The sequence below is a fragment of the Trachypithecus francoisi genome, unplaced genomic scaffold (assembly GCF_009764315.1).
Source record: "Trachypithecus francoisi isolate TF-2019V2 unplaced genomic scaffold, Tfra_2.0 Lachesis_group8, whole genome shotgun sequence".
Lineage (NCBI taxonomy): Eukaryota > Metazoa > Chordata > Mammalia > Primates > Cercopithecidae > Trachypithecus > Trachypithecus francoisi.
In genome coordinates, this window is record NW_022681473.1 from 20178888 (window position 1) to 20203190 (window position 24303).

Consider the following 24303-nt stretch of genomic DNA (forward strand, 5'->3'; position numbering starts at 1 on the left):
GATTATCACATTAGGACCTCCCCACCACACTGTGAGAAAGGTACTGTTACTATCCCCATTCTACAAGCACAAGCAGTCAGCTGAAGATCACAGATCCACGCAGTAAGAGCCAGCATCTGAACCCCAGGCAGCCTGGCCCCGGAGCCTGTCTGCCTCCCAAGTAGAAAAGGAAGAAATGAAATCTGCCAGGCTGCCAGGGTCAGGCTTGGAGAAGACTGTGTTCTCCACCCACTCCCAGAACACAGAGTGTGCGGGGAACCAAGCACGAGCCTCGCCAGCCTTGAATTGAATTCACATGTGTTTCTTCCACGCTCGCTGGCAGGCACCAGGTCTTCTCCGTTCCTGAACCTCCCATCAGTCAGGGACGGCTGGACACACCATGGGTGATCTCTACCTGCTCTGATAGCATTGCCCATTTATGTGCCCTAAAAATTGTCCTCTAATTAATAGCTCGCTCCCTCTCTGTCTTTGGCCACACTAAAGAATCAGTTTATTACTTCCATAATAAAGCAAAGGGCAGTCTGCTTTCAGCAAAGAAACGGTTCAGTGTGTTGGAAAGGGCACCAGCCTAGGAACCCTAGAGGATGAGGGCACTGTCTGTAAGTCACTGTGTGACCTTGGCCAAGTCACCGAACCTCACTGAGTCACTTCACCTTGCCCTTAAACATCCAATATCCCAGATGTCTTGCAAGCATCCATCTTTCTTTCGCTGCTCCTCAACCTAGCTGGGATGTTTCACATGCAGCCAGCGTAGAGCCCACTCCAGGGACCTCACCTATTGATTCTCACTAAAGCTCTTCATGTAGCTGGTCACTGCTGGCTAAATCCATGTGGAAATTAGGTTTTGAAGGAAGAAGGTCACGTGGTCTAGAACACCAAATTGATGTGGGGGCTGCAAAAGGGGGGATGTGGGAAGTGGAGAGAGACGCCGCATTCAAATAGGACTCTTAAGATCGCCTACAAACCGTCTCATATGGGGATTCACTCTGGCCACAATTTTATTCATTTATTTCATCAAATACATTTTCCTGGGTCTCCAAACACCTGCAGACTCAGGCAGGATTATTTGGGTAAATACAGTGTTTCAAAAGCTTCCAAATAAAAAGCCCCATTTTCCTAGCTTTAACAATAAATATCCATCCAGCCTTTATCTATGACTATGAGGAAGGTAGGAGAGAGAATAATTCAGAAACATCAGCTGCTAAGTGTCAATATTGAAAGACACATCTCTAGGTGATTAATTAAGATCAATAGCCAAAAGAAACACAGGAAAGCTCTCTTATAAAAAAGGAAAATGATGCTGCTAATGAAAATAATTCTAACCGAGTGCCTGCTTCAGATTCCTGGGTGAGTTACTGCCCCTTTCTGGGCCTCAGTTTCATCATCTGTCACCTGATGGCCTGTGGTTTTCAAAATGGGTTCCCCAGGGATTCCCTAGGAGATAACAAAGTGAGGAGGTGAGTTGGGGAGGGTGGAGCAGCCCCCATGCTTGCTTCAACAGGGCAAGGCCATTTTGAGCAATTTCACATTTGAAAGTTCCATGTGGGCTGGGCGCGGTGGCTCACGCCTGTAATCCCAGCACTTTGGGAGACCGAGGCAGGCGGATCACAAGGTCAGGAGTTCAAGACCAGCCTGGCCAAGATGGTGAAACCCCGTCTCTACTAAAAATACAAAAAAAAAAATAGCCAGGTGTGGTGATGGGTGCCTGTAATCCCAGCCACTCGAGAGGCTGAGGCAGAGAATTGCTTGACCCAGGAGGCGGAGGTTGCAGTGAGCCGAGATCGCACCACTGCACTCCAGTCTGGGCGACAGAGCAAGACTCATCTCAAAAAAAAAAAAAAAAGAAAGAAAGTTTCACGTGGAACTTTTGAGTTCTGTGGCTATAAGTAAAGTTGAATACCACTGCACAAAATCATCCCTCATTCATTCCACTTTAGTGCTTGAAATGCAATCCCCAAGACACTCCGGTGGCCAAATGGGTTTTATACAAAGGCATCATGATGACCTATGTGCAATGTCACTTGGGAATGAATTATTCTAACTCCAGGGTGGGGCCCTCTATGCCAGGTAGCAAGCCCACATGCCTAGCAAAAAAGTTTGCCAAGGCGAATCCGAAAACCACGAGAAGAGCTGACATATGGAAGCACTCACATTGTCCCAGGCACTTTACCTCCCTCATGCCTCACCGTAATCTTGAGCAACAGGTTTTAGTTTTCTCTCCATTTTGTAAATGGGGCACCTGAGCATCAGAGGATAAGAGACTCACTCAAGGCTCCTAACAAATTAATAGCAGAGCAAGATTAAAACTCAAGCCTCTCATCTTGAAATCCTGTGTCTTTCCACTCCACCTTGACACAGGGCCACTCAGGACTGCAGGGTTTGGTGGTCACAAGCTTAGCTCAAGAACCAAAGCACCCAGCTGCAGACCCAGCTCTGCCAGACACGCGGTATGATGCTGGGCCAGGTACTTAGCCTCACCATACACCAGTCTTACCATCCCTAAAATGGGAATGGATCCACACTTAACCTGTAGGGTTGTTGCAAGGATTCAACAGGGCAGTACACAGGAGGTGGTATGCTCTCGATGCATTCTAGCTCTCTGTCCCTGGAAGTGGGTGGGGAGGAGGGACACACACCAAAAGGAAGTGGATCCTTCTGGTGGATGTGGTGCAGGAAACACAAAATCTTTGTCTTGATTTCCGCTGCCCCCCACCCCCCATTCACAGTGGCAACCTGACCGCTGCCTCTGTTTCCCTAAGTCATCTCTGCTGGTGCAGGAGGAGGAAATGAGAAGAATAAAAGTGAGTGCGGCACCATGACACCGTGGCTTCTCTAAAGTGAAGAGTGAATCACCGTCTTGAACTTTGCATTTTCTCCCGACCTTGTGTTAGTTTCTAGCTTGAAATCAAGCGATGTCTCTTCAGTACCAGGAAAAGGCTAAAATACTGATATAATTCCAGGTTGGCACACAGTCTGCCTAATAAGATCCAGTCCACTCACTGGCAGAGTCATGGAATTTAAGATGTAGAAAGAACCTTATCTCAGATCATCTGAAATACTGCAGAAGAAGGTGTTGATCTTTTTTCTTTTTTCTTTCGAGAAAGGGTGTCACTCTGTCACCCAGGCTGGAGTGCAGTGGTGCAATCTGGACTCATTGCAACCTCCACCTCCAGGGTTCGGGCAATTCTTGTGCCTCAGCCTCCCAAGTAGCTGGGATTACAGGCATGCCCAGCTAATTTCTGTATTTTTAGTAAAGATGGTGTTTCACCAGGTTGGCCAGGCTGGCCTTGAACTTCTGGCCTCAAGTGATCTGCCTGCCTTGGCCTCTCAAAGTACTGAGATTACAGGTGTGAGCCACCATGCCCGGCCAGAAAATGATGATCTCTCTAAACATAAACAAGTAGTTTGTCTGTTTTGAGAGGAAGGAAACCAGGGCCCAGAGAGGCTGAGTGACTTGGCCCATATCACACAGCCATAGAGCTGGTAAGAGACAGAGGGAGAACCGAGCTGGTAAGAGACATAGGCTAGTAAGAGACAGAGGGAGAACCGAGTCTTCTGACCCTGCAGCTCTGCTGCGGGTGAGGGAGAGAACTAGGGGGATGAGAGAGAGGGAGAGAAGTTTCAGTGTGAGAATGACCACGCATACGTGTTTGTGTGTGTGTGTAGTGGAAACAGTGTGAGCCTTTGAGGTAGAAGGAAAAGCATTTGGGCCACTGGAAGTTCCACCTGCACTCTGAGTATGGAAAGATGAGAGTGAGCAAGTGTGAAGGTAGCCTGTGAGTGTGCATGAGGAGATGAGTGCAGGAGTGAGGAAATCTGAGGGCTGAGAGGGAGAGGTGGGGGAGAGGAGAAACATTTGGGCCATTCTCAAATTCCCACAGTAGAATAAACCAAAACAGATTGTTCTGAGACACAGGCCATTTCAAACCACATCCTTTATACTAAAGTCAACCCAAATGGCTTCCCCTGATGCTGCCTCGTAACCAGTCACAATGGCAACAGTCATATTCGCGATCATATTTAAGATTCCTGAGCAGCAATGAGGCTCAGTACAAATAGTCCCTCCTTGTAGCAGCCCTAAGAGGCTGCTACGATTCACACCCATTTTCCAGATAAGGCTACTGAGTCTTAGAAGAGGGAAGTCCCTTGGTCCCCACATCTCCCTGCCCAAGGGATATCTGGGATTTTAAAAAGTTGAGAAGGCAGCTGAGATTAAAGCAGCAAGCTCCTTGCTGAAGTTCTGTGCCCCAGAGAGCTGTCTCTTTTAGGCAGGGCTGCTCTTGGCTGCTGCAGGCAGGATGGAGAAAAGGCGCCAGGGAGCTGGCATGTTCCTAGTTGCCGGTTGCCCCACAAGGCAAAGCAGATGCTCGCCTGTGGGATAGCCTGGCGCTGTGGCCAGCAGAATCAGCTGCTGGGAGCTACAGCCACCACCTCACCTGGGCCTCTAGCCCTGACCAGTCAGAGAAAGGCCTCGTTCTTCAATGCCAGCTGGCTGGGGACACAGGGCTGGGCCAGGGAGGAGGGAACTGCCAGGGCCTCAAGAATGGGTTTCCCACATCTCACCCTTACATGAGCAACAGGAAGGCTGGGTCCAGGTGACTCCTCCCCAAGAACTGAGTCTCCCTTCCTGACAGGCACAAGGGGTAGCACCAGGCAGGCAGTGGGGAAAGTGGGCAAATGAAGCTCTGCTCATCCCTGCTGCCCAGGCACAGTGTGCATTTTCTAATCATAATCTTGCCCTAACCCCAAAACAATTATTTTTTGAGAGAGGGTCTTATTCTGTTGCCCAGGCTGGAGTGCAGTACAATCAGAGCTCACTGCAGCCTCTAACTCCTCAGTTCAAGCAATCCTCTTGCCTCAGACTCCCAAGTAGCTGGGACAACAGGCATGCACCACCACCTGCAGCTCATTTTTTTATTTTTTTATTTTTTGTAGAGACAGGGCCCCCGATGTTGCCCAGGATGCTCTTGAACTCCTGGCCTCAAACATTCCTTCCGCCTTACCCCTCAAAGTGTTAGGATTGCAGGCATGAGCAGCTGCTTCTGGCCAAAACAATATTTTGGTGTGGGGTACTACTCTCCTTGCTTTAAAAGTGGGTAAACTGAGGCTCAGAGAGGCCGAATAACTCACCCCAAATCACCAAGATAGTAAGTTTAGGTGGAGTCAGGATTGAACCCCAGTATGACCAGGAGACGTCTGTTCCCTTCTAACTCACCCAACATTCATCCGCAAAGACTCCCTGACAGAGGCTGGGAGTCCCAGAGAGAAGCATTTAGTCTCGGGTCTCACACTCAAATCCCAGCAGGAACTCCGAACCAAAACAGAAGACAGCAACGTGCCCCACCCACGTGGGGCGGCTGCTGCTTACCCCCAGCCCACATTTGCCACCAGACCATGCCACGCGTCAAGGAAACCAGAAATCTGGGGGTTTATGCACCTTCTCTCACTCTTTCAACTGATTAGAATCAGCTTAGCTGTTTTTTGTTTTATTAATAGAATTTTTTTTCATCGAAGTGTAACAGAGAGGGAAGAGTACACAGATCTGAAGTGTACTGCTCAACGAACGTTCACAAACTGAGCCTGCCTATGTTACCACCAGCCAGGATGAGAGGATTCAAGTTCCAGAAGCCCCTCGTGCCCCTCCTGGACACCCCCCAACTCATGCTCAAAGGGCATCACTGTTGTGACTTTGACTCCCATAGATTCTCTTGCTGACTTTGAACTTTATATAAGTAGAATCACACATGCCATCATTTCGTCTCCTTGGTCTGTGCACTTCATTTATTTTAGCTACTGCTCAGACCATCTTCTCCGTGAGCTCATTGGAGCCTCAGGGCTCCAGTGCAGTACGATGAGGAAAACCCTACTCTCTACTGATGAGTGAATTGGAGCCTGAGTAGGTTGTCAGTGGTTTATTTACTGTTTCTCCACCAGGATGAAATTATATTAAAATCACTTGAATGGCCTCTTCAAAATACACAAGCTCAGCAATGCACTAGCTCAACTCTACAGTACCAACCAGACTTCCTGAAGAAGAAAGATGCCCATGCATGATTATTTTATGATTATTTTGAAATTCAGCCCCATATTGGACCCTCATCTTAGGTCATAGAGCAACAAAGCCAGTGACAGGGCATTCAAGTGCCCCAGTCCCTACGCTCTATACCCAGCACCCCAAACTTCCCCCCATCTATTCCCCATCTATTGTTCGCTAGCACTCCACCCTCCTCCAACCATGACAGACATCAATAATTGATCTTGGCACTCCTTCCTGCTGAGCCTAGGTAAAACAGGCTCATCCACCCTTCAGCTGCACTCAGACAGGCCCTACCAATCGATCAGCATTGGCGTTTGAGATGAAAAGTGTCTGCCATCCAGGTACTACCACACCATGCTACCCCTGCTCTTTGGAGTAGCAGTACCAAAGGTACTTAAGAAAGTACCCTTGCTACTTTCTTAAGCAGCCCAGCCTTCTCATACCCAGGGCGACTATAAGAGAAGCAGGGAAAGAACTAAATCCACACCTGACCCCATTATTCGGCTTATTTGATTCTATTTCCCATGCCACCCCTGCAAAGCTAGCTGTGAAGATAATTTATCCCAACCCTGGCTTGTTTTTGTTTGTGTGTTAGGTTTTGGTTTTTTGCCCTGGTTTTTACAGATGGTAAACAGGCCCAGAGACGAGTACTGCCTTGTCCAAGGGCATGTAATGAGGCTGGGTCGAAGCTGGAACTTGAATCTACACCCCCATTTCTAAGCCAGAGCTCTCTCCTCCGACTCCATGGAGTTTCTTGCAACCAATTAGGAACCACTGGGAAGGCCAGAAACATGATGGTAACCTCATTCATCTCAAACCAATCACATCTGTTTCACTTCTTCCCGGCTAAGCAGTAAACAGGGGAGACAGCACCCAGGCTGAGACAAGACTGCAGCCCAGAGCAGACGTTCCCCTGTTGATCTCTGGGCTAGAAGAAAGAGGTTTTCTTGAATGCAACTGAGATTGGTGATCTGACATCCCTGAAAACTGGCCTTTTCTGAAGCGATAATACACACAAACCCAGGGAGGAGGCCCCACTCTGGAGGTGTTTCCAGCAGCAGCCCAGGAGGCCACTGTTGTCTCACTGCTTTCTGTCTTTATTAACATTTGCAGAAAAACAGTGCATTTTGCTGCAAAGGAAAACCAAGCAATCTCATTTTCTCCCCTCAACCAGGCCAGATGGCTCCTTCTCACTCTTTTCCCCTCACTCATACTGAAAATTTAAAAAATAATAACTACAATAAAATATCTAAAAATTCCCTAACATCTGCAAATCTGCCTTTTTGAGGACATTTTCAGCAAAATGTACCCAAAACCGGGTACTTGGGTGGTGTTACAACAGCAGTTCCTCCATCAGGAGCAGTTTTATCTTCATCTCTGAATTCTTTTCCTTCTACAGAGCTCTGGGCCCGAGGAAGGCACCTGGCATGCCCGTCCACAACCAGGAAGTAAGGCAGGACTCCAGCAACTGCAGAAACTTTCGAAAGGGCTGCAGGCTTTGGGAGTCTGCCTGTTGCTCTCAGAGGTGGCAGAATAGGGCTGATGGGAAATGACCCAAGGGCAACTCGAAAACTGGGGATTTCCGAGCCCCGAGCACACATCTTCCCACGAGGCGTCAGACTTCCAAGGACTCGGCTGTTTCTGCAGAAGCCCTACCAGCACCGTGCTTGGCTTCTCCCCAACCACTTGCCTGCTGTTTTCCCATGTCACATGGAAGGACAAGGACGCACCAAGATGTAACCAGCCCGAGGTCACACAAACCAGAGAGAGACAGGACTGGAATGTGTCCACAATGTCCTGACCCCAGGCCTCGGCTCTAACCACTGCACCCCACGGCTCTATTGCCCACTGAACTGGCAGAAGTGCTTGATCTAATCCTGCTGCTCCTCACCCCAAAGACACTGTTACCCTCTGCCTTTCATGTCACACTTTTCCTGATGCAAACCTTGGTGATGGCTTAAGGTACAAGTTCGGGGCCTGACAGAACCCGCCCGAGTGCACGTGCATGTGCCCAGACGCATCATTGGCTACTGAGTTTTTAGGGGGAAGTGCTGCCTTTGTGGACAGTTCCCCTGACCAACTGGAGAGGCAGGCAGGGAGAGGCGGCTCAGGAAAATGGTCTTCCAGCCCCCGTGGAGGACTCTTGGAAGGAGGTTTCCTAAGAAGCCTCCGTGTACTGAAGTGCAATTCAGTCCCGGGGAATCAGGCAGCATCAGGAGTGTGAGAGCAGATGCCAGGCCCCCCATGAAGCCATCCCTCTGCAGGTCCAAGACAAGGAGGGCCCAGCCTGTGGGTCCATCATGTCCTCAGCCAAGGCCCCAGCCAGGGCCCATAAGAAAGGGTCTCTGTCAATGGGAGAGTGGATGGCAGGAAAGGATGAGGAGTTGGGTGCTGGAGAGGCCATCTCCTCCCACCCTCTTGCTCTCTTCGTATTAGCGGTACCAAGCCTCAGTCACCATGCCAGGGGCAGGGGCTCCTCCAAGCGAGACCAGGGGAGCAGAAACACTCTGTGTCCTTGATTGCCCTCAGAGAGGGACAGAGCAGGCCTGAGACAAGGAAGAAGCTTGAGACACGAGAAGTGAACAAGAGGAGTCTGAGTCAGGGACCCGGGAGAGCTCCTACGGCAAGTATGGCTGAGCAGTTTCTAAGACAGACCAGTCCACTGTGCACTGCTGGGCTGGATGACATGTCACTACCCTCTGGATGGACGACCCTCAGCTTCAAACCTTCACTAAAAGTCTAGTGCACACAATGGAAGGAAGGGAGGGAGGGAGGGAGGGAGGGAGGGAGGGAGCGGAGGGAAGGAAGGGAGGGAAGGGAGGGAGGGAGGAAGGAAAAGAGGGAAGGAAGGAGGGAGGGAAGGAAGGAAGGAAGGAGGAAGGAAGGGAGAGAGGGAGGGAGGGAAGGAAGGAAGGAAGAAAGGAAGGAAAAAAGGAAGGGAGGGAGGGAAGAAAGAAAGAAGGAAGGAAAAAAGGGAGAAAGGAAGGAGGGAGGGAGGGAGGGAGGAAGGAAGAAAGGAAGGAAAGAAGGAAGGAAGGAAGGGAAGGAGGGTAGCAGGGAAGCAGGCTACTCCAAGCAACACCAAGGACCCTTTCTGCATTCCACATACCACCCAGGCAAAAATTTCCATACAAGGGAAAAGGCCAGGCCTTGCTATGCTTCAGACAAATATTTCCTGTTTCCCATATACCCCTCCACCTGCTGGGTGATCTACCCGATTCCATAACTGCAGCACCTCAGGTCTCCATTCTGTAAAATGGAGATAAAAATCCCACTCCGATTGGCTTGCTGGGCATCGAATGAGCTATAACGTATATGGGTCTGGTGTGTACGTGGAAAAATTCTGCTGTTTCTGGAGAGGAAAAGGAAGAAAAGGGAAGGGAGTAGGGAGAGAGCAGAGAGAGGAGAGGAAGGAGAAGGGTGCAGGGGGGACGGGAAGGGGCCAACCTGGCAGGTCGCTCCCATGCCCAGCACCACGCTAGGCACTTGATCTTGTTCTTGCTGTCCCTTTTTTTCTAGATGAGGAAACTAAGGTTCAGAAGGAATAAATAACTTGCCAAAGGTCATGTGGCTGGTAGGGGCCAACTCAGGATTTGAACCCAGATCCATGGGACTCCAAAACTATTCGCTTCTCTTGCTCACAGCACCCATTCAAATGCCAGGAGGACTCTACAGCTGCCTTTAGAACTTCCTTCTAGCAGCGCATTTCATGTTAATCCCATATGTCTCACCAGCGGACACGCGCAAACTCATACACACAACTTTAACTATATTATCATCATCATTATTATTTTTTCCAAAAAGATTCTATCAGTAAGGTCATTTTTCTTTACACACACACACATACTCACACACGTCTCAGACAGGTTTGAATAGACCTTTGTAAGTGGTTAGACTACGAACAAAAATTGCCCATTATTTAAATTCGATTACATAGCAACCACCTTTTTAAAAGAATATTTGTATTTGAGCTCATTGTGCAGCAAATCTTCAGACACTTTCTTTCATTAAACTGCTTTGAGAAGGAGAAATTATCAAATGAAAGGGAGGAATTGTTATGTATATCATCCCAGCCCTTCAAAAGAATGCCATGGGTTGTCCTCTTTGGCTCTTAATTTATTTAAACAGCATCCCCACTTCCATCAACAACCACGCCTTGGCTTCCTGAGAGCTTTTCTCCAGGGGACACAAGGCTCCGAGGTCATGTTCCCCGTTTGAGACTCTCAGGGGAGACCCAGAGGCTCTGGAGCTAAAAGGAGAACAAGCAGCCCCATTCCCGTGATGCGGATGAGAGACGAGAAATCCAGAGGGATGGCAAAACCCCGTCTCTACTAAAAATACAAAAAAATTAGCCGGGTGTGGTGGTGCATGTCTGTAGTCCCAGTTACTCAGGAGACTGGGACAGGAGAATCCCTTGAACCTAGAAGGCAGAAGCTGCAGTTAGAGATCGCGACACTGCACTCCAGCCTGGGACACGGAGCGGGACTCTGTCTCAAAAAACAAGTCCAGAGGGAAGATAAGAGTTTGTTAGAACCAAACCAAGACTGGACTTAAAGCTCAGGCTTTCTGGACTCGCAGTTCAGTGCTCCCTCCATCACTCCATCTGAGGAACAGTGGAAGACAGAAATTCACAGGCTAGGGTGGGGCTGTGGGGCAGCTCCCCCAACTCTTTGCTAATATTCCGCAGGTGTTCCTGTCCTGCTGCGAGTCCACAGCCTCTGAGGTCGGCCACTACATTCCCATCAGTTTCTAGGTGCAGAGTCCCCTGGGGAAAGCTCCCACCTGTGGCCCAGTCCCAGCCCCTCAGCAGCGCCAGATGCCCCACACTCCTGGCTGGCCCTGCCCTCTCACAGGACACACAGGTGGCAGCTGTTCCCCTTGGTTCTACAGCCTGCTTTCCCAGCAAGAAGGCTCTGGAAAGGAAAATAAAACAACAACAAAAAGCCCTTTGATCTGCCAACTGACACCCTCATCGCACACTGGAGGAAGCTAGAGATGCCCTGTCCTGACCCACAGGTCTCCCGGTCACACATCCTCCCCAAAGGGTCCCAAGGGCTCTTTCCCAAACCCCACCTAGCCCAGGCCCCTGCACCCCACGAGATGAAAAGGCCAAGATGATATTTACGGGGACCAAGCAGGGATAGGCAAGGGGCAGGAAGAGATCAGAGAGGGTCAGGCAACCATGACAAAGAGAACAGGCCATTGACCCGGTGGCCACCCTACCATAGGTGTCTCTGCTTGGTGGGGCAACAGGAAAGGGGTGTGCATGAGACAAGCAGCTCAATCCACCAGTCGGGAATGACTGCATCATGGCAGGCCATGCAGTGGCATGCCAGGCACTCATCCCAAAAGGACGGACCTCTCCCATGTCCCATGGTCTACCCAGGAGAACCTCCATGGCTTCGGTGAATAGCTGTTCCCTCTGGTTCCTCCAACCTCAAGCACCCGCTTCAATCTCTTGGCCTGAAGGCAGGCTGGAAACCCCAAAGAGCAGCCCAGGGCTTTCTCTGGGCACAGAGACCAGTGTAAGACTGAGAGTGACCTTCCATTGAGCACAGAGACCAGTGTAAGTCTGAGAGTGACCTTCCATTGAATATGCTTTTGTTCTATTTCCACATTCTCTTGCTGTTACTCTTTATTTTTTCCTAAGTCTTTCACCAGGAAGACATGATTATTTTCTTTTCTTTTTGAGACAGAGTCTCGCCTGGCTCTGTGGCCCAGGCTGGAATGCACTGGTGCAATTTCAGCTCACTACAACCTCTGCCTCCCGGGTTCAAGTGATTCTCCTGCCTCACCCTCCTGAGTAGCTGGAATTACAGGCACCCGCCACCATGCCCAGCTAATTGTTTGTATTTTTAGTAGAGACGGGGGTTCCATTATGTTGGCCAGGCTGGTCTCGAACTCCTAACCTCAAGTGATCTGCCCGCCTCAGCCTCCCAAAGTGCTGGGATTAACAGGCATGAGCCACCGTGCCCAACCAGACATGATTATTTTCAAAGAGCAGATAAGTCCTGGAAAAAAAAAAAAAAAAAAGATATGGAAAGAGGGAAACCCTGGAATCAAGAAACCCCCCTCACTTCCTGGGATCTCTGACTACTATCCCACCCCGGTGCGGCCTCCACCTCCCTCACAGCCTAGATGCAGAAGTAAAGGCCCTCATTCCCTCATAGTTTTGGCGGCTGCCACCAAACGAGGGATTCAAGGCTGGGCGGGAGCAAAGGACCAGGAGATAAGTCACAAAGACCCCTGGATCCTGATTTCCTCCCCACTCTGCTGTTAAGAAACAAACCAGCTCCAAAAGGGAAGACTGTGGGGATCCACAGAGGAGCAGAGCCAGGAAACAGACCATCTGGTGGTGGAGTGCAGGCTCCAGGTTCGGACTATCTGGGTTTTACACTCCCATACTTATTTAGCACTGTGTGACCTTGGGCAAGTGACTTAACCTCTCTGTGCCCTGGTTTTCTCAACCATAAAATGGGGATAGAGTACTGAATTAGAAGATATTAGCAGCTGAATTGTGCTCCCTGCACACTCATATTTAAGCCCTAACCCCTAGCACTTTGGAATGTGAATGTTTTGGTAATTCAGTTAAAATGAGGCCTTAAGGATCCTAATCCAATCTGACTGGTATTATTAGAAGAGGAGCTCTGGGCACACAGGAGACACCAGGGAAAGGCTGTGTGAGGACAGAGAGAAAGTGGCCATCCGCAAGCCAAGGAGACAGACGTCAGAAGAAACCAAACCTGCCAACACCATGGTCATGGACTTCCAGCCTCCAAAACTGGAAAAACAAATATTACATGAATTAATTTATGTAATCCTCACAACTCATAAGTTAGCTGTTATATTTAGTCCCATTTTATGATGGGAAAATGAGGCACAGAGAGGTTGAGGAGCTTGTCCAAGGCTGCAGAGCAGGTACGTGATAAAGCTGGGGCTCAAGTCCGGTGGGCTCCAGTGTTCCCACTGTAAAAAACTCTTCTATTGGTGGATGAGATCTGATTTGTGAGGGCCTGGCACCCTGCAAGTAATCAATACATATTAGCTGTGATCATCAACAAGCCAAAGAACACGGAGGATTACCAGTAGCCACCAGAACAACCTAAAAAAGACTGGCTTGCAGAGGAGAAAATGGAGAGAAGGCAAGAGAATTTCTCAGACACCTTCTGAGACCCTGCCAGGTGCCTGGGATACAGGGACGAATGGACAGGCACCGCCCCTGCCTTCCTGGGCTTATACCAAAGTGGAGGAAATAGATGTTAGGAAAAAAAAATTACACAGAGAAGTCAACAATCATCCAAGAGTGACAAAATACCACCAAGGAGAGGACTGTGGAGCCATCTGAGCCTACAGATGGGGAATTTGGTCCATTAGGAAGTCAAGGAGGACTTCCTGGAGGAGGTAATGCGGGGGCTGGGATCCAAAGGATGAGGAGGCGTCAGGTAACTAAAGAGGGAGGAAAAACAGTCCAGGGGAGGAAGGTCACAAAGACTTGTCCATGAAGGTAGGGGCAAGAGAAGAAAACAAACGGCAGATGGGCTGGAGAAGACGGAGTGAGACTTGGCTGGGGAGGGGGCAGAGGCCACATGAAAGCCTTTTGAACACAACCGAGAATCCATCGAAGGGTTTTAAGCAAGGCGGCTAACATGACCACATTACACAACAGATGTTTTCCTAACAAAGTATGTAAGCTGAACTTCCATCAATGGAATTTATTTTTAAGGCAGAAGGAAGCAGTGGGAAACTTTGAGTTAACTTGACTATAGATTGAATGAAGACTTTCGAATCCAGCTGGCATTTTCCTAGATCGGGCTCCCTAAAATGAGGTACGCCTATTGATTTACCACACTGGAGAAGGAAGGGCCTCTCTGGTGTGCTGGAGACGTCGGGGAGTGCCTCTGGTGGCTGTGTCATGGGAGAAACCCCACATTCTGAATGTGATCTTCCCACTCAGCCACCACGACCTGCTTCCTGCGGTGACCACAATCTTCCCGGCCCCGCTTCTCAGCATCTCCTCATCCTCCAACCCAACTTGTCCTTTGCATCCATGAGGTGGCCCTTCTGTCCTGGGCGCCCTGAGCATTTTCATGGCATTCTATGGCTCCCTTTGGGCTTTGGTGCTATGGCCTCCCCATGACCCCACATAAGAGGGGCTTAGGGGCAGAGGCTTTGGTACATAGCAAGGAGGGATGGAATCCCAAAGAAGCTATAGCTAAGGATCTACTCATTCAATCATTCATTTCCTCATTCATTCAGCATATGAGCATCGGTTCAACCCCAGGGACTGAGATCCACACTGCAGGCTCCGTGGAAAACCAAACAGAAACATCTCCGCCCTCACTCTATGGAGGAAAACAGATGACAAATAAAATATTTAAAGTAATCCTAACATTCACTGAATACTTTTCATGTACCACATTCCATCCCAAGAGATATATTTATGCATTTTAATCAACCCCGATGAGTTAAAACGGAGTCAGAGAGAATTTAAGTGATTTGTCAAAGATCAAACAAAGGTCATAGTGTGAGGCTGACCTGGCGTTTGAACCCAGGCGCTGTGTTCAGAATGTGTCCTAACCCTCCACAGCAGGTTGCCTCCCCTGCTTCCTTGCACCCAGATGAGGCTGCATATCAGAGTCCTCTAGCCTCCACAGCTGAACCCCCAAACCCTCCCTGCCCCGAGGGAAGGGCTCTGGAGCTGAGAGTCATCTACTGAGCCTCCCAGGGACCCTCCCTATTCAGATGCCCAGATACTTTCCTGGGGAGAGAAGCCCAAATTGCAAAAGCCACCATGACTTCTGGTGCTAAAATGGAACCCAGGAAAATTATCAAGCAAGAAAAATCCATCTCATCTGATATTCTCAACTTGCGAGGAGATGGAGCAGGCAGGCAACTCCAGAAAGGCGAGTTGAAAGAATGCAAATGGTGCCTTTCATTCAGTCAACTCAAACAATTATTTCTAGAAAACATTCTAGCTCCAACTGGTTGTAATTTCTATACGCTGATGTTTCCTGGGAGACATCCCATCTAGGGAGCAAAGACAGATAACACAACTGGCAAACACTTAGCTGTGGACTGAGTGTGTTTTGACACAGACATTCACCTCCTTTGATGCTCAGGACTAGGCTACGAGGTAGGTATGCAAACCTACTGTAACGGTAAGAGGAATGAAATGTACAGAGAGTAATTTACCAGGCACTTACTAGTTGTATATAGATGTATGAACCTGGGCAAATTACGTAACCTCTCTGCGCTGACTTCCTTGACTGTAAATAGAGCAATAATACTACCACCTCTATGGGTTGATCTGTGTACCCCAAAAAGATATGTTGACAGCCTAACTCCTAGCTGTCAGGAACTTCACAGATGTAATCAGGTTAAGAGGAGGTCATTAGGGTGAGCTCTAATCCAACAAGACTGGTGTCCCTATAAGAAGAAGAGAGGCAGACACACAGGAAAAATGTCATGCAATGATGGAGGGAGGCATCTACAAGCCAAAGAACACAGAGGGTTGACAGTAACCACCAGAAGCTAGGAAGAGGCAAAGAGGACCTTTCCCTAGAGCCCTCAGAACAGCATGTTCCTGCCAACACCTTGACTGCAGGCTTTTGGCTTCCAGAACTGTGAGAATAAGTTTCTGTTGTTTTAAGCCACCTAGTTTATGGTGCTGTCACGGCTGCCGCAAGAAACCAATAAGCCGTCTCACAGAGCTATGGAGCTGCCTCAGAGCTGCTGCCCCTGCACCACAGAAGCCGAGGACTGGATGCAGGAGTGAGTGAAGTGTCTGAGGGCCCCAAGGTGCCACAGTCACAGCCATCCCTGGCCTCCATGCCTGAGTCAGCGTAAATCCAGCTGCAGGGGAAGACTGCACTCCTCAGTGACCCCAGGAACAAGTGTCCACCATGCTCAGGAGAAGAATGCACATCTCAGAATCCTGTCTTGAGAGACCATCCTCTTCCTAACCATAGGCCCTCCACTCCCCCTGTCCAGCCTGCCCAGCTCTTCCCCACAAGGACCATGGAGGGTGGCGTTTCTGTTTTGACTGGAGAAATGCCTCATTCCCCAAGGGCTAAGACACCAGCCAATGAGCAAGTTCCCCGGGCCTGCCCTGCTGGGGTAGCCCTAAATGTCAGGCAGCAGGTGGCCCAGTGCACTTGGCCCACTAGAGCACGCTGCTATCTGTCCCCCTAGAAGGAGAGGCAGTAACACAGGGCGGGGTGGGGGAGCCTATCTCAGCAACACCTCCAGCCCTGCACCCACTGTGGGAGTTAGACATGAAAAGTTGGGCCTAAATCCAAGACCCAGGGCTCCAAATTCTTCTCCCATTTCAGATGGAAGCCAACACAAGAGTCCAGCCCAAGGCTGCTGGGAAGGGAAGTGGGTGCCTCTCCATCCAAGGACCAGGAATCCAAGCACATGTGCCCACTTCTAGCATCTCCCCAGGCACTGTTCCCTTGCCAAGGGCAGCTCTTCCTCTTACTCAAGGGGGAGAGAAGAGGTGCAAACATGACACCTACTATGTGCCAGGCACTTGACTCGCTTTTTAGCTTTCCTGTATTCTTGCCATTTTGCAGAGGAGAAAACTGAGACAGGCTGAGAGAGATGGACAAGTGTTAAATAGAGCAGTCAGGATTTGAACCTAGGTCTGGACATCTTACTGTCCACAGAAAAGCAGACCTGGAAAGCCTCCTAGAGCCCCATCTTAGTCCGTGTGTGTTGCTATAAAGGAATATGCAAGGCTGGGTAATTTATAAAGGAAAAGGGTTTGTTTGGCTCATGGTTCTGCAGGTGGTACATGAAGCATGGTGCCAGCATGTGCTTCTGGAGAAGGCCTCCGACTGCTTCCACTCACGGCGGAAGGTGAAGGGGAGCTGGCATGTGCAGAGATCACGTGGTGAGAGCGGAAGCAAGAGAGAGGGCAGGGAGGAGCCAGGCTCTTTAACAATCAGCTCTCCTGGGAACTGACAGCATGAGAACTCGCTTGAAGAAGGGCACCAGGCCACTCATGAGGGATCCACCCCCATGACCCAAACACCCCTGACCTCCAACAGTGGGGATCAAATTTCAACACGAGATTTGGAAGGTCAAACAAACCAAACTATAGCAGGGCCCTCCACTTCCCTGCCCACTCTCACAAGGACACAATGAGTCAGCATGGAGGTACGTAGGTGGACGGGAGCTGCAGGTAGCACCAGGTGTGCCTTGGAGGGATACCCCAAAGCTTGGCTGCACGGCAATTCCCCAAGCAGCCCAAATGTGGTGCCCCAATTCTTATGGCTCTCACTATGAATACCTATGACTCTGGCTTGTCTCACCTCATGGCCAGAACTTTCTCCCTTAGTTTCCAGATAGTTCCTGCAACCTCCCCTCCTCACCATCCATAAAATGAATACAGATACTCCACACTATTGAGGAATGAGGGGAGGAGACAGGAGCAGAAGTGGGTTTTGAAACAACCTGGGAGACATGCTGGAAAACGTTCTCAGAGTAGTAAATTTCAGTAAGCCAAAGGAAGTCATGGGAGAACTGGGCTGAAGATCCAGGGCCTGGCTTCTAGTGCCCTTGCCATGCATGGACTCACCTCCCTCTGGTATATTGTAGGCACAATATGATCTGCCCAGAAATAATTTCAATATATACAGTCTGTAATCTATAAAGAGCAATGCACATCAGGGATTATTAGGGAAAGGAAGCTTCTATGTGTTAACAACCAACAACATACCAGTCTATACTAGAAGCTTTAAATGCATCATCTCGATTGATCTTAAAGCACTCTACTAGGGTAAATGTAAATGCAGAGACTTAATGCTCATCAAATATCCATGTACTTCCTTATATTCTCAGCCTCCCTGGGGGCTGGTTTGGGGCCAGATGACAGTTCTGACCAAGGTACTGGAGGTGAAGTGATGTGTGTCACGGCCTGGCCAAAGCAGCTGAGTATTAGTGTGGCTCTCCCTTCTCCCTCTTCCCCATCTGCAGTAACTTTGGATGCCTCATGTTTTAGAAGGAGCAGTTACAAAGATGGTGGAGTCATCATCTTTGAAGCCTGGGTCCCTGCATGACCGTGTGGAACAGAGACCCATGTTAGACAAGTAATGTGATCAGGAGTTAATTGTTTTGTTAAGGCACTGAGATTTTAGAGTCATCTGTGGTTGCGTTATTCTGATTTTCAGATAAGCAAGCCAAGGCCACACAGCCAGTAAATTGCAGAATCAGGATTCAAATTTCAGATCTGTGACTCCAATATGCATCCTCTTTCCATTACAATCTTTTGTTGTTTAATAAGATCATCCCCCCTCTAACCCCTCCATAAACAGCCATGTCCCAAAAAACTCTTACTCATCACTGTCCCCAAGATGCCTGAGTAATCCACGCAGGACAAAAACAGAATCTCATAAGGTGCTCTGAGCCTGGAAGATGATCAAAGGCAGGCAGGAGGGGGCCTGATTCAGTCTAAGAGATATCTTTCCTGGGGCTTTTCGGCTCACAGGAGGTTTTGATACAAGAGGAAATATAATACAGTGGTTTAGCACACAGGATAGAGAATCAGATCAACCTAGGATCAAATCCCAATCCCACCACTTACTCTTCTGAGCCTTCACTCTCTAATCTACAGAATGGGGGCAATATCTAAACCATCCTTGTAGGCAGAGACAGGATGAGGCATTGTCAAGCTCCTGGCGGACAGGCAGCATTCCCCAAGTGTCTGCCCCCATGATAATCATCTCTGGGATATCTCAGAGCAGCAGCCTTGCTGGAACAAGATGAGGCAGAGGCCCAGCCTGGCTGGCCTGTCCCCTCTCAAGCTGCTAGAAGAGGCTGCCTCAGCCAGCATGGTCAATAAGGTCCAAAGCTTTAGGCCACAGACCTGGCCCAGCCCACATCCTTGGAGCAGACCATGGGCAGAACACAAAAAGGGATTCAGGGCCAGCCAGACATAAAGCAACACAACAGAAGAACCAGATTATTTATCTTAAAGTCGAAAGTGTCTTCTAGGGAGACAGGCTTTTATTTGGGTGACTCTGGGAGAGGCTGATCAGCTTAAACACATTACCTGCACATATGGTTGTCATACCATGGTGAAGGGTGGGAAACAAAGGGTAGAAGGGAAAGGATGGGTGAATGCTAGCTGTTGAAATATCATCCCTCAACTGCCAGGAGCCAGGATATTGTCAGTGACGTCAAAATGGGCTTCTTGCCATGGGGGCGGGGCTACCATAAGCATAGTCACAAGATTCAGGAGCCCCTCAGTAAGGCAGAGAAAAGAACCAAAAAAGCAGCTTATTCACCCTTGCCTTCTAACCCAAAGACAGACTTTCTCTCTCTGTTCCTCTCTCTCTCACACACACACACACATACACACACGCACACACACACAATCCAGCCCCAGAAAACTAGAAAGGACCAAAGTTAATCAAAGTTAATCCCTCCCATTTTACAATAGTAATAATGATAATCATGACAATGATGGTAATAGTGAACATTTATTGAGCACTTACTACATGCCAGGCATGATGCTAAATGTTTTACTAGTTTCATCTCAAAGACTATCCACAACAATCTGATGGGGTATTACTAGTTCCATTTTACAAATCAGGAAATGGAGGCACCAGGGGTTAAATGGTCTAAGGTCACACAACTGATATGAAGGATAAAGCCGACAGGCAAATCCAGGCAGTCTAACCACCTGCACTGCTGCCTCTAAAGAAATAGAGAAACTGAGGCTCAGCGAGGGGCTGTGACTCACACAAGGCCACATTGCTCCATCTGTAACAGTATCTGGGCTAGAACACAAGTCTCCTAATGCCTGGTTCAGCTACCTTTCTGCTCCATCCTGTTGCCTTTTGTACATACTTGCCTACCACCAGTGAACATGTTTTTGCTCATCTCTAAGTTGTTGAATTCACTAATTAAGGCAGTAGTCTTGGGTGCAGACCAGGGGCAAGGGCTGGATCTTAAGACAACAAGCGCCCAGAGGAAAGACCAGCCCTGCCAGCTGCAAACACAGGCTCACCATCTTACTCTCCTACTCTTCACAAAAAGTGTTTCATGATCCACCCCCACGCCCTCAAATGGAGCGCTAATGCAGGTCCAAGGTGCCAGCCTGGGTGGCAGGAGGAGCCCAAGCTGGTGCAATGGCTCAACGGCATCAGGTGGTAGAAATGCCTGATCGATGGGCGTCATCTGCTCCGTGGGACCAGAGCGCTGGTTTCCAAGGCTCCCTCCGGTAGCTGGACCCCAGCTGAGCATGAACAAATGTTCCTGATTTTCCCTCTCAATGGCTGATGAAATAGGCCAGAAGAGTAGCCCTCCGGAAAGGGAGAGGTCCGTAAAACCTGCAGCCCAGGAACTGAAAGGGCTCTTCCCAAGGAAGAGTGGGGTGCGAGCTTGCAGACTAACATGGGGCTCCCAGCAGGGACTGATTCTAGACATTCTCCTCTCTACCCAAAACTGCTGGGCACTCTGTCCTTCAGCTCTGATGACAGGAGCTGGTTTCTGAAACTGCTGCATTCATTCAATGCAGGATTTTGCTGTGTACAGGCAGGCAGAGAGAGGCAAGCCAGCCCACAGAGGCGCCTTCCACTGAATGGAAGGCGGAAGGAATGGAGCAGGGCTGCCCAGACCCCTATAAGGTTAGACTCTCCTGCTCTAAGTTGCAAGATGGCTCAGAATCTCCTCAGCCAATATACTCATTTTACAGACTGAGGAAGCAGGCTCAAGAGGGGAAATAACTTGCCCAAGGCCGCATGGATGACCCAGAAGAGCTAGACTTCAAATCTGCTATTTTCCTTCTTCCTGGCACCCCTTCCCACAAATCCTTGAATTAATCCTGTATCCCTACCCAGCACCCTGCCCTCCAACGCACCCCTCAGACGATTAAAATCTCATTTTTTAAAGAGCAGAGGGTTCCTTCCTGGACTCAGTCCAAGGTGTCCTAAACCCAATCCCAAGGTATCCTAAACCCAACTAACTTCCGCTTCTAGAAAGTGTCCTGGAGCTTTCAATGGTGTGCTACTATTTCAGCCTGGGGTTGGGTAAAAGCACCACAAATACTGGCTGTCTGAATGGGTTTGGGGACAAGGGAGACAAGGAAACAGAGTGCCCAAGACTTGAAATGTTGCTAAATCAGAGATCTTGGAGTTGGCCTGGGAGAAGACTGAGCCCACACAAGATACTTCAAGCCCAAACACAGACTTTAGTAGCCCTTGGGGAGTTTCAATTCCCTCTCCAATTCAGGAGAAGCTGGGTGGGGGTGGGGAGAAGAGGGGAGGGACAGAGCACGGAAAACGCTGGCCTTCTAGGGGCCCCGTGCTCCCAGGCAGGTTCCAAGGCAGGGTTGGTCCAGGCAGGCTTCCCTCCACAGAAAAACAAGAGTCACTAAAAGCAAAACACAACAAAAATACTTCTTTTGTTTTCCAGCCCCCTGGAATGTCTTAAAGACCTATCCAGAGACAGCAGGCTTCTCCACCCTTTCCTTTCTCTCCTCTCTCCTCCTCCTCTTCTATTCAAAATAAAAATCATACTGATCTGTCTTTATGGCAACTTTGTCCTGGAGCATTTCAGTAGCATCCAACAAAAACATGTGGCAGACTACACTGAACAGAGGAACCTCATCTCTTTAAGGGACCCCCATTTCCCCCACTTTTGTAAGGGACATTAAGGACATGGGAGCAGGAGGGGGGCTGCCCAAGGAGCACAGGTTACCAGCCAAGAGAAAGATGAAAACTTCTACCAACCACAATGAGGCCACGGCACATTCTATGACTTGCTCCTTTGCACTCACTTGGGATGAGGGGAGGGGTGAGGGAACTGGAGAGAAAGATGAGGCAATCGTCCCTCCAGTATCCCTTCAATGTTAGCCCCGCACATGACAAAGATGACACTCCTCACAGATGCAACCAGCCATCGACTTCCCAAGGCACAGACACACAGACTCAACATACAGGGACCCTGAGGCCAGATAACTGGCACCCAGGGCAGATTTCCACCAATAACTGTGAAATGACCAGAAGAATGTGGCCTAGAGACCCCAGACCCAGGGGGTGGGGGTGGGGGCCAGGGCTCTTTGACTGCTGAGAAATTTAACACTTCTGCCTGGACTGCTGAAGTCTTTAAGGCCCCATCCCCCACCGCCCACCCTATGCCTCCCAGTTTACTTGTGCCCAGAGAGAGGATACCCCAAGACCCCCATTCTGCCTTCACCAGACTGGGATTCGGCCAGATCCAGGGGACAAAGGTGCAACTTTTACAAAAAGGGTGCATGCATTTTGGGGTTTGGGTTTCTGCAACTCCAAGAACCGTCAAAAAGTTAATTCCCCAACCCACTCTCTCTGCACCAACTCGCAGCTGTAGTTTCTTACGTCTTTTTCTGGGGGTAAATTTCTTAATCATCCATTTGCCCTGACAGCCTCCCCGACAAAAATCACATCTGACTCCCAGCCTTTCCAGCCCACGGCGCAGTTTATAACTGAACCCTTCGCCTCACCCTCAGTCCCGCTCCCCAGTCTGGCTAGTATAGGGCGGGCTCCTCAGGGCGGGACCCCGCGTAAGTTGGGTGTCTGTGGTCCCTGCGTCCTGGATGTCGGCGCAATTGCCTCACAGGAGCCAGAACGCGCTTCCTGCGGGCAAGGGCCGGGGCAGTGCGCCCCCTGGCGGGAGCCCACTCACCTCACTCCAGCAGGACCCGGAGCCGGCGCGATCCCACCCGAGCCGAGCACCCTCCCAACTGGCTCCCACTGCCCCCTAAATCTGGACGTGCCCAAGCCTCCCACCCACCCAGCACCCCACGGAGTCTCCGCTTCCCCAAACCGCACACACCTAAGGAATAACGGGGGTCCTGGAGGAACGCGTGGCGCCTCCGCCCCGCCCCGCTGCCAGGGACCCCAAAGGCACCCTGCCTTCCGTGCCGCTGCCGGGCCCCACAGCCCTCCCGGCCCTGATCGCCGCTCCCAGTCCCTGGTCCCTCCCTGTCCTCCTACCGAGTGGCGTGGCGCGCAGCCCCTTTCCAGGCGCAGCCCTGGCCGAAACCCCGAACCTTGCAACCACACCTGCCACCCCACGCCGTTCTCCAGAAGCCCCCACTTCCCCACCCGGAGCGTTGGGAGCCCACCGGCTCTGCACCTGTCCTGGGCGCAGCCCCCGGCCCTCGGCGGACTCCTGGCAGGCACCGGGCGAGACCGTCCCCGGGCCCTCCAGCCCCGGCGTGCTAGTTTGAGTGGAACTTGGTTGCTGGGCTTCCCGGGACCGTCCTGGGAACCCTACTCCACCCCACTCCCTGGTCGCGTCCAGCAGCACCCCCAGGGCGGCGCGCGGGGGTCCCCAGGTCCCCGGGGGCGCGGCGGCGGCGTGCGGAGGGCACGGAGGTGCGGGGCCCCATACCTTCCAGCTGCGGCGGCCAGACCCCGCGCCAACTCCCGCCAGCGGCGGTGGGGAAACTTTCCTGGTCGGAGGGGCGCGCTCGCAACTTGCCCGGCGCCGGCTGCCTTCCCGGCGGTGGCGGCGCGTACGGGGAACCGCGGCGCGAGGCTGCGGCGCTCGCTCGGGGCTCCGAGCGGGGACTGCGACCGGAGCCTGGGCTGGGGCTCGGGCGGCCTCGCGCGGCTCCGCGGTGGATCGCTCGGCGCTACGTCCGCCCCGCAGCCTGGAGCCCCGCGACGCCGGCGGCAGCTGCACGCCCGCCAGCTCGCCGGCCCCACCTCCGCCGCCGTCCGTCCCTCCCCTCCCTCGCGCTCCCTCCGCCTCCCCAAACCTCCGCCCCTCCCGTCTCCAGTCGCCGCTGCTGCCGAGAAGCGCGTCTCCTCCGCGGGCTGCCCCTCGCCTCCCGCCAGCTTCGGCCTCCGCCTCCAGCCCCGCGTCCAGGCCTTGTCTGGGGGTCCCTGGGCCCACCCTCTGCCCATCTCCCCTTCCTCTGCCTCCGACCACCTCCCGCTCTGCTCGCAGGCCCTCGCTGCGTCTGAATTCGGAATATCGTTGCGGGAGTGAGGAGAGGGGCATGCTGGACCCGAAGTGTATTTATTCCAGGGGAACTTTCAGCTGACCCCAGGGCCGAACCGCAGGGCTTGGGGTGAGATCCTCCGTCCCGTCCGGGCTCCTGGGCTTCCCTTTGCCGGGAGAAGTACCTGTTGAAAGCCTGGGGAACACACCCTCCTTTGACTTGCAGATAAGAAGGGGGACTTTCAGCGAGGAGGGGCCTGACCCCAGGTCAGATGCAAATAACTTGGTTGCTAGGGGCGCGATCTGTGTCTCCGGCCTCAGGGCTGAGGTTC

General features: G+C 51.0%; 1 protein-coding gene across 2 annotated transcripts in view; it reads right to left on the reverse strand.

Moving 5' to 3' along the window:
- Positions 1–23739, reverse strand: part of TSPAN18 (tetraspanin 18) — a 205101-nt gene extending 181362 nt beyond the window's left edge. For both annotated transcript variants that reach the window (XM_033207771.1, XM_033207768.1), the window contains exon 1: positions 23417–23739. The gene's annotated coding sequence lies outside the window, so the exon portion shown is untranslated. The remainder of the gene's footprint in view (positions 1–23416) is intronic.
- Between the last annotated feature and the right edge of the window lie 564 nt (positions 23740–24303).